Here is a 17,012-nt window from a genome sequence, read left to right on the forward strand (position 1 = left end):
ACCATAGAACTTTCGCCTCAGGAGCTCAGACAGGCATCAGACTCTCTTGTCTCTATAGAAGCATCCGGTCAGCTGTCTTTTCAGGTCTTGTTCTGAGCTGTATGGACAGCTGTGCCCCGCCAGGATCCATTATGGCGGACTAGGACTTGTGAGAAGGTGAGGGCAGGTAGAGGCTTCTGGCCGTAGGATTCTCGGGCATCCATCTTTGCAGTTCTTGGACTAAATCATTCGGTTAGCATCTTCTTCCTCCAGGTTTCTCTGAGCCTCATCAGCTCACCATCAGTCTTACGTCAGTCATCTAATTTTCTGTCCTTGTGCTCCTTGCAGTCATCCTTCTTGCCCAGAGATTTCTGTCTGTGTTGTGACCCCGTTGTCTGTCACGTCCTGTCCTCTGTCACGGGTGTCAGCACACATTTGTGCCGGAGCTGCTCTGCCCTGCCACATAGCCTGGCGTAATAGGACAAGCCCTGGGGATTTGAAATTTGTAATGTGGGGTGCAGTTGGACTTTAGATGCCATTCCTAGATTGACCTAAGGTGTTTGCAGGTTTTGAGTTATCCTGCAGGTGTTTGACATATGTTCTGACTTTCTTTCAGGTGCAGATGCATTGCATCCATGGCAGAGCCCCCCATCCTGGGTGAGGGGGTTCCCTGTAGCAGGTCAGTCACCATTTGTCTGTGCAGGGGGAGTGTCAAGGGTGACCCTGTTACAGCGCTGTTTTTGTCTTTCTTTTTAGGAAGTAAATCTGGATCTCAGCAGTCAAGTTCAGGAGAGCAAGGTGATCAGTAGCATTTCTTGTTGCTGAGCTCTCAATTCCTGGGGCAAGTCTAAGTCTCCATTCTCTTTTTTGTGCTTTAGGCAATCCACTCGGAGCCTGCCGAGCCCCCGTCACCAGCCGGCCGATGCACCGAGTTCCCTGCCCGTTTGAGCCCTGTGGATGCGTTACAGGACCTGGTGATGAAACCCTGAACTCTTCTATTTAAAGGTGCCATCCAGGTGGCCTTCAGCCGCTGCCCAGGAGCTGTGGTGAGTCGGGGAAGTAGGGAGGAGGAGCGAGGGTCCCCTCAGGTTTCAGCCATGCCAAATCACCTCATCTCCTCTTAACCCAGGCACCCCCTGTGACGACGGCCTCGGTCTCCGAGCGTGCCCGAAGCGTGCGGCCCGAGCAGCTGAGCGTTCTTAGGAGCACGGTGAGTAGCAGACTTGTGGGGTTTTGGCCGAGGGGCTGCCAAGATCAGGCACTGATATTTGGTTTTCTTTAATACAGCTGTCTAAGAGACACCAGCCCGGTGCCAGCAGGAGCTTCCCGGCTGACGAGGTGGCCTTTCTTCGCACCCGAGACCGGCATCCCCAGCTGTGCGAGAGATAAGTAGAAGGCCACGACCCATAGAGGGGATGAAAGCAGGGGGCTGGTTTGGGAATTACTGGGAGGGGGTTTTGAGTCCACTTTGGTGATAGGGGCTGTCCATGAAGCGGCCCCTTAGGCCCCATAAAAGCAAAGCCTGACTTTGGACCACAGTGCTGAGGCGCGCAGGGCAGAGCAGTCCCGGTGTGTATCGTGTCACTTGTCTTTTGTGTGTTATGTGTTGTTTGGATATGTCATGTCTTTTACCTTAGGCCTTGGAGGGGCCTGTCAGAAACCCTGGCATCATTGTTAGCATCTGTGCTCTCTGCATTCCTCGGCCTGGCACCCAGGCCATAGAACTTTGGACTCGGGATCTCAGACAGGCATCAGACTCTCTTGTCTCTTTAGAAGCATCTGGTCAGATGTCTTTTCAGGTCTTGTTCTGAGCTGTATGGACAGCTCTGCCCCGCCAGGATCCATTATGGCGGACTAGGACTTGTGAGAAGGTGAGGGCAGGTAGAGGCTTCTGGCCGTAGGATTCTCGGGCATCCATCTTTGCAGTTCTTGGACTAAATCATTCGGTTAGCATCTTCTTCCTCCAGGTTTCTCTGAGCCTCATCAGCTCACCATCGGTCTCTCCTCGGTCATCTCCTTTTGCATTCTCTCAGTCCTCGCAGCCATTTTCCTTGCCAGGAGATTTCTGTCTGTGTTGTGTCCCCGTTGTCTGTCACGTCCTGTCTGTCCTGTGTCACGGGTGTCTGCACACATTTGTGCCAGAGCTGCTCTGCCCTGCCGCATAGCCTGGTGCAATAGGAGAAGTCCCGGGGACTTGAAGTTTGTAATGTGGGGTGTAGTTGGACACAGGATATCTGGAGCTATTAAGTTACCCTGCAACAGTTTGACTTTTGTCCTGACTTTCTTTCAGATGCAGAAGGATAAAATCCAGGGCAGAGCCCCCCATCCCGGGTGTGGGGATTGCCCCGAGCATGTGAGTCCATGTTTGTTTCTGCAGAGGAAGCATAAATGGTGGCTGTTACAGCATTGTTCGTTGTCTCTCTTTTTAGGAGGTCAAGGCTGAGAGCAGCAGTCAAGGCCGAGTGGGCAAGGTGAGCATTGAATAGCGTACAGAAGCAGTTGTTATTGCTGAGGTCTCAGTTTTGGTGCAGCTCTAAGCATCTCCTCCTTTTTTTTTTATTTTAGGTGGTCCACTTGCCATCTCTCCTGGCCGAGCACGCCTATGCCAGGTGGGTGAGAGCTTAAGGTATCGGTGTGGCATCCTTGTCAGATTTGGGAGATTGTGTTTTCACAGTATGTCAGCATGCTTTTCCAATTTGTTTCTTTGCAGGTGCTGTCGCTGCCCTAGGCACGCCAAGGAACAGAGGAGGGCAGGTGAGTCGGCGTTTAGGCAGGCTGCCTCCTAGGTGAGCGTTACACAGCAGCATGCTAAGCGTGTCCCTTTTCTCTTTGCAGGTATCTTCCGGGCACCCTCCGGAGTCAAATCAAGATTTGAGGTGAGCCGTGGCAGCGGTGCGGAGGAGTCCCGGGGATTACTGTTGTTGAGGGCAATAGTCAGGTTTTCTGTTTTGCCTTAGGTACCCTGAGGAGGCTCGTAGCCCAAGCTTGGAAACGGCAGCACCGAAGCACACACGGAGAGCATCTCAACGTCCACGTCTGACCGAGGATGGATTTTGTCCTCTCATCTTCCAAAAGCTAAGTGTTGGGGCCAGTGGTTGGGAGAAGGGGAATAGCCTTTACTATCACAGGAGGCAATCAGATGTCAGCTTAGCGGAGAGGTCTGTAGCGGGGCGGGCTCTCTGGAAGTAAAGGGAGAGGGTTTCCCCTCAGCCTTGCCAGAGCCTTTGCCGGGCAGGGCAGTTCCGACCCATCTCCACATTCTCGGGAACTTTGCGTCGTCCGCCTCCCTCGACTTGACGTCGTCACGGATCTTTTCCCCGAGGAGCTCGCCTTCACGTCCGGAGCTCCGGCCACGGTCACCCGGCAGTCGGCTTCCTTCTCTAGGCTCGCCGCCCCTCTCGAGCATCCTCTTAACTGCTTCGGCACTAACTTCTTTTGACGAGTTACGTTTCATCATCACGTGCCATCGTCATAGGGCTTCCTTTCCTTTGGCATCATCAGCCTCTGGCTCACCTTGCGCTAGGAATCTCGGGTCCCTACGGGGACAGTGCCAGGCAGTTGTCACTCGTCTCTGTGTTATGTCATCTGTGTCTATGTTATATTGTCCATGTCTGTGTTATGTAGTCTGTGTCCATTGTCTTATGTGTCACAGGCCTTTGTTACGTCTCGATGCTTTATCGGCACTATTCCGTGCCACGTAGGCCATATTCTACTCACGTTCCTTTCCGGATATCCCTTATTCCGGCATCTTTACATTTTTACTCTTTGAGACAGGAATGTCTCAAAGGGACAAGATGTTCTCATCCGTCTTCCTTCCCACTACCGGGTTTGGTAGTGCCTTTTTTTCCATGCCATTCTCTTGGACTTCCCGAGGGAGCGTCTTACACCCTCCTCACGTGACTGCAGGAGTTTTATAGGTTCCATCCTCCCGAGGGGTATAGGGCTCAAGAATTAATCTTCCAGAGAGCTATCTCAAGTCCTGGCTTATACTGTATGTACTTACATTGTTTGTGCCTATGCTGGCTTATACTGTATGTACTTATACTGTATGTACTTACATTGCGTTTACCTATGTTGGCTTACACTGTATGTACTTACATTGTGTGTACCTATGCTGGCTTATATTGTATGGACTTACACTCCATGCACACTTGCACTGTATGCGTCTGCTTTTATTGTGTGTACTCATGTTGTACCACTTATGGTCGGAGCTGCCCTGCCCTGGCATGTAGTCACAGTTAGGTAGCAGAGTTATAAAAACTTTACTGTTCATCTGTCTTTAGTGGGGTTTAGGGTAGAAAATTTATTGGTCAGAGCGGGGACAAGTCCTAGCTGTCAGCCACTCATCGACCGCTTCCTGTTGTCTCACAGGTCCCTGAGGCTACTGATTTCCCCAGAATCTACCATTTGACGTTGAGGAGCGGCAGCCAGAAGAAGCGTGGAAGCACGTTCTTCAGCGTCTCGAGTAAGAGCCGCAGGGAACGTTTAAATGGGAGGAGTGCGTGAGCATGTGTGAGAGCACGTGCCTGTGTCTGTCTGCGTCTGCTCGTCTCTGCGTGTGTGAGCGCATGCTGACTGGATTTAACCTTGTGTGTGTGACTTTTGCTTTTCAGGTTTTTCAACTCATTTGTAAATTTAGAGTAAAAAATCCCCAGCCGGGTTTACCCCCCCTCCACCCCTCCCGGCTGGTTTTTTTTTCTTCTTTTTTTTCCCCCGGCTGGGTTTTTTTTCCTGGGTCCCGGTCGGTCAGCGAGGCGACGTTCATCGCCAAAGTTTGGGCATAGACCCTCCAGGGACCGGGTATTTCTTCAGGCAGGAGGAAGTTTTGGAGGCTCCCAGGAACCACGTTCCCAAGGAGCAATGATTGCTGGGGTGTAATTTAGCAGTTGTGGTGAGAGGGATGGTGAGTTTGTGTGTCATTTGAAGGGGGTGTTAATGGTAGATGAGTGCTGTTTTTTGTGTGCTTTTGTTGTTTTGGGTGTCCTGTAACAATAAATCCACAAGTAATGAAAATAGGAAAAGGTTATCATCTTGTGTTAATATGTGTGTTGTGTTGTATTGCTCTGTATTGCAGGGTGAGCACAGGGTGAACTCTCTCCTCCTTGCTGTGACACCTGGGCTGGCAGGGATGACACAGTGACCTCGGCCAGCCCATGCTGCCTGTGCCATCAGCTGGCACTGACGTGTTTGATGAAAATCCTTTTGCTGGGTTTTTTCTCCTGAGAAGCCTCAGAACAGAAATGGAACCAATAACAATCTGCTGGCTGTGGAGTGTGGGCTGGAGATGGTTTAGCAACAGGGGCATCTTGGGTTGGTCTCCTGTGCATTGTTTCTACTTGATGACCAATCATGGTCCAGCGGTGTCGGGGCTGTGAGCAGTCCCAGGTTTTTATTATTCATTCCTTTCCAGCTTTCTGATGTCTCCTTGCTCTTTTAGTGTAGTTCTAATATCTCATTTTCTTTTAATATAATAGAGATCATAAAATAATATTTCAGCCTTCTGAAAGGGGGAGTCAAGATTCTCATCTCCTCCCTTGTCCTGGAGGACCCTCAAACACCACCACAATCAGCGGCCGAGTGGGTTTGTGCGAGCCCCTCAGGAACCCTCGGCCGGTCCTGAGTCGGCAGCCCCGGCACGGCCGAGAGCGGGGAGACACTCTCTGTGCCCCGAGGGTACTGAGGGCACCTGGGCTGGGGGGAGACACTCTCTGTGCCCCGAGGGTACTGAGGGCACCTGGGCTGGGGGGAGACACTCTGTGTGTGCCCCGAGGGTGCTGAGGGCACCTGGGCTGGGGGGAGACACTCTCTGTGTGTGCCCCGAGGGTGCTGAGGGCACCTGGGCTGGGGGGAGACACTCTCTGTGCCCCGAGGGTGCTGAGGGCACCTGGGCTGGTCGCCTTTGCAGCACATGAGACACCAGAGACAGCGGTAGAAGATAAAGGGCCGACTCTTAGCAGGGGTTAATGCAAGGTTTTATTAGAAGTCCCAGAGGAGCTCCTGCACCTCAGGGGGCTTCTGCCCAGAGCCCCGGGACATGTGCCAAGGTTACATTTTAAGGGAGGTGGAAACCGAAAGTAGATAACATCCTACCAACCATTAAGTGACCCTAAGGGATGGATGCTGGGGGATAGACATATAGGACAGCGTATGGGGCAAGGCTTGGGGGGCTGACCCCGAGCCTCTGGCTAATCACTCGAGGACTTGGACCGAAACTTCTGGAGGGAGGGGATGGGAGGCTGAGTGATTGACAGAGAGCCAGGGTGGGGGTTTGGGGATGATCTCATCCCGGGAGAGGGATAACACAGGTAAAGGGAGGGGGGTACAGTTTGGGATAAACCATTTGGGAAAAATATAAGGATACAAAACAAAATTACTTCAAAGTATTACAAAGTATAAAAATGCACTACAGCAGGTTTGGGCAGCACCAAATAAAATGTAATAAAATGCTTTAAAAATAGAAAAATTAAAAATAAAAATAAATAAAATAACAAAATTAATTAAAAATAAATAATAAAAAAACGAAACTGTAAAGTGCTGTAAAGTGCCATACAAGTTCCATAAAATGTAGTGCCGTAATGCAAGACCCTCAAACACCACCACAATCACCAGCTTAAATTGGCCTGGGCCGCACCAAATAAAATAAAATAAAAAGCTTTAAAAATAGAAAAATTAAAAATAAAAATTAAATTAAAAACAAATTTAAAAAAATAAATGCTTTAAAAATAGAAAAATTAGAAATAAAAAATAAAAAGAAAATTAAAAAAATAAAATGCTTTAAAAAGAGAAAAATTAAAAATAAAAATTAAATAAAAAATAAAATTTAAAAAATGCTTTAAAAATAGAAAAATTAAAAATAACAATAAATAAAAATAAAATTAAATAAATAAAATAAATTCTTTAAAAATAGAAAAATTAAAAATAAAAATTTAATACAAACAAAATTAAAAAAATATAATAAATGCTTTAAAAATAGAAAAAATAAATATAAAAATTAAATTAAAAATTAATAAAATTAAAAGGTTTAAAAATAGAAAAATAAAAAATAGAAATAAAAAATTAAATTAAAAAAGAAAAAAGGTTTCAAAATATAAAATTAAAAATAAAAATTAAATAAAAAATAAAATTAAAAAATAAATGCTTTAAAAATAAAAAAATTAAGAATAAAAATAAATAAAAAATAAAATTTAAAAATTCAAAAACTTTGAAAATAGAAATTTTAAAAATAAAAATTAAATAAAAAACAAAAAAATAAATGCTTTAAAAATAGAAAAAATAAATATAAAAATTATAAAAAAAACAAAATAAAAAATAAATGCTTTAATAATACAAAAATTAAAAATAGAAAAATAAAAAACAAAATTAAAAAAATAAATGCTTTAAAAATAGAAAACTTAAAAATAAAAAAAATTAGAAATAAAATTAAAAAAATAAAAAGCATTAAAAATAAAAACATTAAAAATAAACATTCAATAAAAAACAAAATTAAAAAATATAATAAATGCTTTAAAAATAATAAAATTAAATATAAAAATTAAATAAAAAATTAATAAAATAAAAAGCTTTTAAAATAGAAAAATTAAAAATAAAAACGAATTTAAAAAATTTTAAAAAGGCTTTAAAAATAGAAAAATTAAAAATTAAATAAAAAAAATTTACAAATCAAAAAAATGCTTTTAAAATAGAAAAATAAACAATCAATAAAAAACAGAATTAAAAAATATAATAAATGCTTTAAAAATAAAAGAGTGAAATATAAAAATTAAATAAAAATTAAAAAAATAAAAAGCTTTAAAAATAGAAAAATTAAAAATAAAAATAAAAAAAATTTAAAATAATTTAAAAAGAGAAAAATTAAAAAAATTAAAAATAAAATTTAAAAAATAAAAACCTTTAATAATAGAAAAATTAAAAATAAATATAAATATTTAAAAAATAAAATAAATGCTTTAAAAATAAAAAAAATTAATAAAAAAAATTTAAAAAATAAAAAGGTTTAAAAATAAAAATAAATAAAAAATAAAATTAAAAAATACAAAGCCTTAAAAATAGAAAAATAAAAATTAAAAAAAAACAAAATTAAAAAAATAAATGCTTTAAAAAAAGAAAAATTAAATTTAAAAATTAAATTTAAAAATATTTTAAAAATAAAATAAAAAGCTTTAAAAATAGGAAAATTAAAATAAAAACAAATAAAAAAATTAAGAAAATAAAATTAAAAGCTTTAAAAATAGAAAAATTTAAAAAAACCCAAAATTAATAAAATAAAATTAATTAAAAATACATGAAAAACAAAATAAAAACTCTAAAGTGCTGTAAAGTGCCGTAAAATTTCCATAAAACGTCGTAAAACTGCCGTAAAACGCCACTGTCGTAAAAGGTGCCGTAAAGCGCGACTGTCGCAAAACTGTCGTAAAAGGTGCCGTAAAGCGCGACTTTCGTAAAAGTGTCGTAAAAGGTGCCGTAAAGCGCGACTGTCGCAAAAGGTGCCGTAAAGCGCAACTGTCGTAAAAGGTGCCGTAAAGCGCGTCTGTCGCAAAAGTGTCGTAAAAGGTGCCGTAAAGTGCGGCTGTCGTAAAAGTGTCGTAAAGCGTGCCGTAAAGCGCGACTGTCGCAAAAGGTGCCGTAAAGCGCGACTGTCGTAAAACCTGCCGTAAAGCGCGACTGTCGCAAAAGTGTCGCAAAAGGTGCCGTAAAGCGCGACTGTCGCAAAAGTGTCGTAAAAGGTGCGTTTTTTCGACAGTCGCGCTTTATGACACTACCTTTTATGGAACTTTTACAGTACTTTACAGCACTTTACGGATTTTATTTTGTTTTTTAATTATTTTTAATTAATTCAATTTTTAAATTTAATTTTTATTTAATATTTTTTTAATGTTCCGATTTTTAAAGCTTTTTTTATCTTTTTTTTAGTTTTAATTTTTCTATTTTAAAGCATTTATTTTATTTTTAAATTTTCTTTTTTATTTAATTTTTAGTTTTAATTTTTATATTTCTAAAGCATATTTAAAATTTTTTTATTTTTATTTTTTTCTTAATTTTTATTTTGATTTTTTTGATTTTTAAAGCTTTTTTTTATTATTTTTTATTTAATTTTTTTTTTATTTATCTATTTTTAAAGCTTTTTATTTTAAAAATTTTTTTAATTTAATTTTTTGGTTTTATTTTTTTTAAAGAATTTATTTTTTTAATTTATTTTTTATTTGTTAGTTTCCATTTTTTATTTATAAACTATTTATTTTATATTTTAAATTTTATTTTTTATTTCATATTTATTTTTGCTTTATCTATTTTTAAAGCATTTATTTTATTTTTTTAGTTTTTATTTAATATTTAGTTTTGATTTTTTTTATTTTTAAAGCTTTTTTTTTTTTTTTACTTTTTATTTAATTTTTATTTTTGATTTTTCCATTTTTAAAGCTTTTTATTTTATTTTTTAATTTTATTTTTTATTTAATTTTTTGTTTTAATTTTTTTTATTTTTAAAGCATTTATTTTATTTTTTAAATTTTATTTTTATTTCATTTTTATTTTCTGCTTTTTCTATTTTTAATGCTTTTTAAAAAAATTTATTTTTTATTTATTAGTTTTTATTTTTTTATTTTTAAAACTTTTTTTAATTTTTTATTTAATTTCAATTTTTGATTTTTCTATTTTTAAAGCTTTTTAAAATTTTTTTATTTAATTTTTTATTTCATTATTAGTTTTAATTTTTTTTATTTTTGAACTATTTATTTTATTTTTCAAATATTATATTTTATTTCATTTTTATTTTTTGCTTTTTCTATTTTTAAAGCATTTACTTTATTTTTTGACTTTTATTTTTTATTTAATTTTTAGTTTTGATTTTTTTATTTTTAAAGCATTTTTTAATGTTTTTTTGATTTAATTTTTATTTTTGATCTTTCTGTTTTTAAAGCTTTTAAAATTTTTTTTAATTTTCAGTTTTAATTTTTTTATTTTTAAACATTTATTTTATTTTTTAATTTTATTTTTTATTTCATTTTTAGTTTTAATTTTTTATTTTTGAAATATTTATTTTATTTTTATTTTTTTATTTCATTTTTATTTTTTGCTTTTTCTATTTTTAAAGCATTTATTTTATTTTTTTAATTTTCTTTTTTATTTAATTTTTAGTTTTGATTTTTTTATTTTTAAAGCATTTTTTTATTATTTTTTTTTAATTTTTATTTTTGATCTTTGTATTTTTAAAGCTTTTTTTTATTTTGTATTTAATTTTTTTAAATTTTTCTATTTTTAAAGCGTTTTTTTAATTTTTTAATTTTATTTTTTATTTCATTTTTATTTTTTGCTTTTTCTATTTTTAAAGCATTTATTTTATTTTTTAATTTTCCTTTTTATTTAATTTTTAGTTTTGATTTTTTTATTTTTAAAACATTTTTTCATTTTTTATTTTTTATTTAATTTTTATTTTTGATCTTTCTATTTTTAAACCTTTTTTTATTTTTTATTTAATTTTTAGTTTTAATTTTTTTATTTTTAAACCTTTATTTTATTGAATTTTATTTTTTAATGTTATTTTTTATTTATTTTTAGTTTTGATTTATTTTTAAAGCATTTCTTTTATTTTTTTAATTTTATTTTTTATTTAATTTTTTAGTTTTGATTTTTTTATTTTTAAAGCATTTCTTTTATTTTTTTAATTTAATTTTTATTTCATTTTTAGTTTTAATTTTTCTTTTTTTAAAGCATTTCTTTTATTTTTTTAATTTTTTTTTTAATTTTTAGTTTTAATTTTTCTGTTTTTAAAGCTTTTTATTTTTTTAATTTTCTTTTTTTTATTTTCCCATTTTTAAAGCATTTATTTTTTTATTTTATTTTATTTTTTATTTAATTTTTCTTTTAATTTTTCTATTTTTAAAGCTTTTAATTTTATTTTATTTGGTGCTGCCCAGACCAACTCAAGCTGGTGATTGTGGTGGTGTTTGAGGGTCTTGCAGTTACCCCGATTAATAGGTAGAGATGATGTTTGGAGGCCACAGTGTTACAGGTAGGGGTTCAACAGTTTTTTAGGGTCTTTCAGGTGATTTTTCAGGGATTTTTAGGGATATTTTAGGGTTTTTTTTGCAGGAGTTTTTTAGGAATTCTCTGGAAATGTTTAGGATACCTTTAGGGCTTTTTCAGGGCTTTTAAAATAATTTTTAGGGTGTTTTAATGACTGTCTTACTGGGGCGCCCCAGCCGCCCAAGGCACCCCGTGCCGGCGCCGCGGCGCTCCAGCCCAGCCTCCCGTCAGTGCCGCCTGTGGTCGCTTCCCCTCTCCTGCCGCAGCCGCTGCATGGCGGGCCGAGCCGCGCCTTCCCCACCGCACCCTCCCGCTTCAGAGCTGCTGGATGGCGCGGCTCTGCCGCCTCCTGCAACCACGGACGTCCCGGCGTTCCCTTCCACGGCCGCAGCCGCAGCCCCGTTCCCGCAGCTCCGCCGCCTCCCGCACGCCCTGTCCTGCCCGCCGCCATGATGACTGCCCGCCCCGCCGTAGTGATGGAACCCACGAATGCGCAGTTGCTACAACCCCCGCACCAGTGATATCACTCCGCGCCGACTCATGGAACCACAGCGCTGCTTCCGGGATCAGCCGCACGCATGCGCAGTTCTATCTCCACGGCCCCGCCGCCAACCCCCACTGCGTTTGCCGCAGCTTTGGTACAGCCCGGTCCCGGTTCCGAGTCGCTGCCCGGCCACAGCCGGCATCCCTGTGCCCGGTCATGCCACTTCTGCTGCCACTGTATCTGTACACGGCACCACAGCAGGCGAAAACTGCAGCGCCTTGCACGTATCCTTCCGCATCTCTCCTTCTGCTGGGCACCGAGAGATCCCTCTGCAGCGCGTAACCCTGAGCAACCGATACCTGGTGTGCCTCCGCGTTTTCGTCTTCCACACTCCTAGCACCCAGTGGGACTACTTTGTGTCACGATTCGTCTGCACAGCCACATCCATGCACACAAACCGTGTGACGAGGAGGAGGAGGAGATTGGAATATGACAGCTGCTTTAATAAATACAGGACAGAGAGAGAATTATTTTGCCCCTGCAAATGCCAGCTCTTTGATCCCAATACAAAATAATTTTGAAAAAGAACTGTTCCCAAATAGCTCCAGAGTCCCCTCAGTGTTTGGGACAGATTTCTCGACCCACAAATAGACAGTAAACCCTGAAAATTTGCCAGCATTAATGCCAAAATTAGAAAACTCACAAAAATATTTTGATAATTTTCACCTAACAGACTGGTGTGAAAAACATCAATCACTTGCTTTTAAAATTTTTGAAAGTTTAATAGTAATAAAATGGTTATAAAAATAGTAATACAATTAGAGTAATAATAATTTGGACAATTTGAATTAGGACAATATGAGACAACAAAAACAAAGAGTTACGGACGTCCGGGTACCTTTTTCTGGGCAGCACGAGCCTGAAAAAGGACCCCCGTTAACAAAGGATTAACCTTTAAAAGCAATAGCCTGTTGCATAGTCATACACTTCGTACATGGTGCATAAATTCCATTCAAACACAGGATTCTGTCTGCTCATCATCCACTTCTTCCTTCTAATCCTAACAGCGCCTTGGAGGCAGGAAGAAGTTCGTTTCTTCTGATAAGAGGGCAATAAATTCTTTTTCTCTGAAAGATCCAGGTGCCCTGTGGCCGCTATCTCGCTGCAAGTCCTTTCTTTAAAAAAAGTATCTTACATAGCATCGTTTCTATTTTAACAGTTTTTGTAACCTATAACTATATTTAACACACTACTTAAGAGAATTAATGCAGCATAACTTTCTAACACAACACATATAATATTCATTTTAATATTTCAAAAAAGCCAATCATAAAATACCTGCATTTCTCACAATCCCCACTCTTATTCTTTGTAAATCCTTTGGCTTGAGCAATATTTCTTATCTACTTGCATCTTCTGGACTATGCGGGCAAAATAAAACAGGGGATTACACAAGGAAGAAATATAAAAATAGTTGCAACACATAAAATGAAAGATCTTAATTTCTTCTAATACATTACCCTACCAGCTAGGTTTTAACATTGTTTTCTAATTTTTGGACCGGTACCTCGGTTATTATATGCATATATATTTTTTTCTTCTTTGATTTCTTTTGCTTTTTCTAGAATCACTTTTCTGTGCTCATGAATTTTCAACAATTTGATCTATTAAACTTTCTACAAACACCCCCTTCTTTGGCCAATAAATAGTGTAAAGCCAACCTATTCTGATACCGTACAGTTTTTGTTTGGCTTAGCTGACTTTATATTAACTCCAATGCCTGGGCAGCTCCATTTGCTATCATTTCCATAACTGCTTGGAGTCTTGTAATATGACTCAATAGATTATTTGGGGTCAATAGAGATTCAATTGCTGTGCTGGTTTTACCTTTTCATTTATTATTTGTTTTTTTACCAAATCTCGAACCGTATCTTCAAGATTAAATTTAAAACAAATCCATCTCTCTCCTTTTAAACATTCAATTCCAAATCTATTACCACATTTTCCTAAGTTTCTTGTAATCCAATAATTTACTCCATTTTGCTTACAGGTTCTTAATTTGGATGGGTTATAACAGTGGCTGTTGACATAGGTGTGTGTAATAAAAGAGGAACTTTGGTTTCTTTCCACGTGATGCTTTCTGCAGCATTTGTGACACGATCTTGCTGGTATCCCGAAAGGGAAAAGAGAACAAATGAGTGCCAGAAACAGGAATAACAGAGGTCCAGTATGGCTTATACTCCCACCTCCCAGGCCTGTGAGGTTGCAACCCACAGCAGGTCTATTTGATCTTCTCGGTGGGGAAATACAGAGGCCAATCTGGTCTTGCCCTCTATTTCCTTGTCACTTTCTCTTAACTAATTTCCAGGCAAATTGGTTTGAACACCCTTTAACTGTGGTCTCTTACCGTTCTTCAGGTATCTCTCATTCACCAGGCAGTAATAATTCCCGTCCACAAAGCTAAGTTATTACTTTAACACTTTTTGCAATAAGAGCATAAATGTTGTGAACTACAATACTAATTATTCTCACAATTCAAGCATTTACTTATAACCCAGCTAGCATGTCAGCTAGTATTGGAATGAATCAAATAAAGTTTACTGATGGAAATGGTAATTCCCCTTCTCCCCTGTACAATTCTCAGGCTAAGGTCAGAACACAAAAACAGTCTTGATCCTTCTATCTGGAGTATTCCTCCCCTAAGGAGATGTTCTATTCAGGCATGACCAGAATAAAACCAGGCAGGGCTTGAAACCAGTTGTATAAGCGTCGTCTTAACTCTTAATTCAGTGTTGTTCTTTGTACATTTTTTGGATCATTTGGCTTTTGCCAAACTATTACCACTCAGTCCCCATTGGAAAGTCAGTTCGGTATCACACGGTTTAAATGCAACAGTCCATTCCTCAGGTTTTTTCACAAGTCCTTTGATTCTGCTGGCATGAATTCACCCTCTTTCCGTGATTCTGATTGTTGCTTCAGTAGTACCTGGAAAGGACTTCTTAATAGCATAGTAATAAAAGAAAGATAATACTGCATTAACTTTTACAATTCACTTTTCTTCCAAACTTTCTGGGTTTAGCTAAAAGCTTTTTCCACAGCAGCCTCTTCTTCTTCTATCCAGCTGTGCTAATAGCTGCAGAGGCAAATTCTTCTTTCTGTGAGTTACAGTTAGTTAAATAAGAAAAGCTAGACCAATTTTAACACGAGATGTATCACATCTATTGCTTTTTACTTTTTGGGCAGCATTTAATTGTTTTAGCCTTACAAACCCATTCTTTGGGAAAAAAAAAAAAAAACAAAAACCAAAAAACTTCTTTTTAACAGCAAACAAAACACACAAAAGAAAAAACCAAAAACCTTCTTACTTAAGAAAAACAACCCACTTTGTGAGGTTTGGAGAGTCAGCAATCTCTGCTTTGATTTTATCTTTTAGTGCTAGCCCCCCTCCCGCTCTTTTCACGGCCTTGCTGTCAATGCCGTGCTGCCACTTCGCTGCAGGGCCGGAGCAGGGGAGAGCAGCCAGGGGCATGGGGACCCTGGGGGCAGCCTTGGGTCCCTTTTGCCCTCTCTCTCTCTTCTTCTCTCTCTTTCTCTCTCCTTCTCTGTCTCAGCCCACTTACTGGGGCCGACGCTGCCATCCTCGACTCGGGACCCCGGCAGTCTGGGAGCCCCCCCGGCAGTTCCGCCACGGAGCCAGCCCGCTCCTGCCCGGCAAACCCGTGTGTCCTCTGCTGCCAGCACCGCCGCCGGGTCACCTCCATGGATCGGTGCCTGCCGCAGCCTCCGAGACCCCGCCGCTCGTAGGGAGTGGTCAGACACCTCCCAACCTTGACAACCCCAAACCTGGCGTCCCCAGGTGCTCCTGACATTCTTTTCCTTTCTCTAGTCAACTTCTCCTCTTTTCTCTTCAAGGAGGGCCCATTCTGCTAAACTCTTTCTGGACCTCAGTTCGGCATTGAATAACCTCCTAACAACCGTGTGTTAAGACACTTCCCTGCCTTTCATGCAAAAACCCCGCATTCACACTCCTGCTCTCTTCTAGCACCAAGATGTCATCACTTCACATTCTAACATCTCAGAGTTTGCTAACCACCTCCCTACCTCAACTTCTCTCTTTCTTCTCTTACCTGTTTTTTTTGATTCAACACACCTCAGACGGTATGAACTAAACCTAACTAAATTACTTCCAAAAGTAGGCTTACAACTTTCTTTTACTAGGATTGCAGTAGCTGTTAAATACCTACTGGCTAGCTGTGGCTTACTGAGTCTAACATCTTTGATATATAAGCTACTAGATATTTTTTTACTCTTCCTTACTCTTGAATTAAAATTTTATGAACTACTCCATTTTCTGTATTTATGTATAAATGATAAATGACTTTTCGAACAAAGGTAAGCTTAAAGCTGGTACTTAGGCTAGTTTTAACTTAACTCTTTTAATTTAACGATTTCTTCTTTGGTCTGTTTTATATCATCTCCTTCTGTCAGTTTTTTCATACACAAATTTTGCTACTTGTGCGTACCCCTCAATCTATAATCTATAATATTTCAATAATCTAGGTAATTTTCTGATCTCTCTCTTTGAAGAGGGAGGGAGAAGGAATAAAATTCTTGCAAATTTCTCATGGTTGGGTTTCCAGCTACTTTTATTTATTAAGTGTCTAAGATATTTTACCACTGGGTAGTGAGTCTGAGTTCTTTTATTAACCTCCCTTAAATCTTGTACTAGTCTATAACTCCCATCAGAGTTTACTGGGCGAATAGGGATATTATGAGGAGACATACAAGGTTCTAATGCCCCATTCTTTATTAGTCCTTCTATTACTGGCTTCAAACCTTCCCGTCCTTCTAAAGATACAGGATACTGACGTACACGTACGGGACAATCTTCTCTCTCAATTGTAACCCCTATGGGGTTGATATTTAATCTTCCCCTATTTCCTTCCCCACTTCAAACTTTTTTGTTGTTTTTTTTTTTTTTCTTCATCCTCTCTTAAATAATTTTAAAACTCTAGCTGTCATTTTCCCATTTTCTGATAAAACTCCTATTCTTAATTGCACTTGTAAGACTCTTCCCAATAAATTGCTACCTGCCCCTGGGACCAATAAGACATCTCCCATCCAAATTCTAGTTTCGTCCCTCAATTACTACATCTTTAATGACGAGAAATGTAAAACTTTCCCTCTTTGCCCCTGTTACTTTCACTATACGTTTGCTCACACTATAACTTTTTGGAATATTTAACAGGCAGGTTCTGTCTGGCCCTGTGTCTATTAGAAATTCTAATTCTTCTTCTTGGGGACCCACTTTTAAAGTTATCACAGGCTCCAGATGGTATATGTCCCCCCCAAAAAATTAGAGCTTATGACCTCCCTATTCCTCCTCTGTGCCCATCTCTTTAAAGATTTTCAGATCTTCCGCTTACTTAGGACCATTTTCCTATTTCTCTTAAGTTCGTTTATCTATTTAGCTGAAGTTTCTTCTTTCCCCTCTAAAAGCTGTCCCTTAAAAACCTTTTTTTTCCTG

At 38.4% G+C, this 17,012-nt stretch overlaps 1 long non-coding RNA gene across 1 annotated transcript; it reads left to right on the forward strand.

Annotated features, from left to right (window-relative positions):
* Positions 1 to 2,940: 2,940 nt before the first annotated feature.
* Positions 2,941 to 5,488, forward strand: LOC136561271 (uncharacterized). The gene is made up of 2 exons (XR_010784313.1): positions 2,941 to 4,444; positions 5,054 to 5,488. It is a non-coding gene; the product is annotated as an uncharacterized lncRNA (long non-coding RNA).
* Positions 5,489 to 17,012: the final 11,524 nt, after the last annotated feature.

This window comes from Molothrus aeneus, chromosome 11 (assembly GCF_037042795.1).
Source record: "Molothrus aeneus isolate 106 chromosome 11, BPBGC_Maene_1.0, whole genome shotgun sequence".
Lineage (NCBI taxonomy): Eukaryota > Metazoa > Chordata > Aves > Passeriformes > Icteridae > Molothrus > Molothrus aeneus.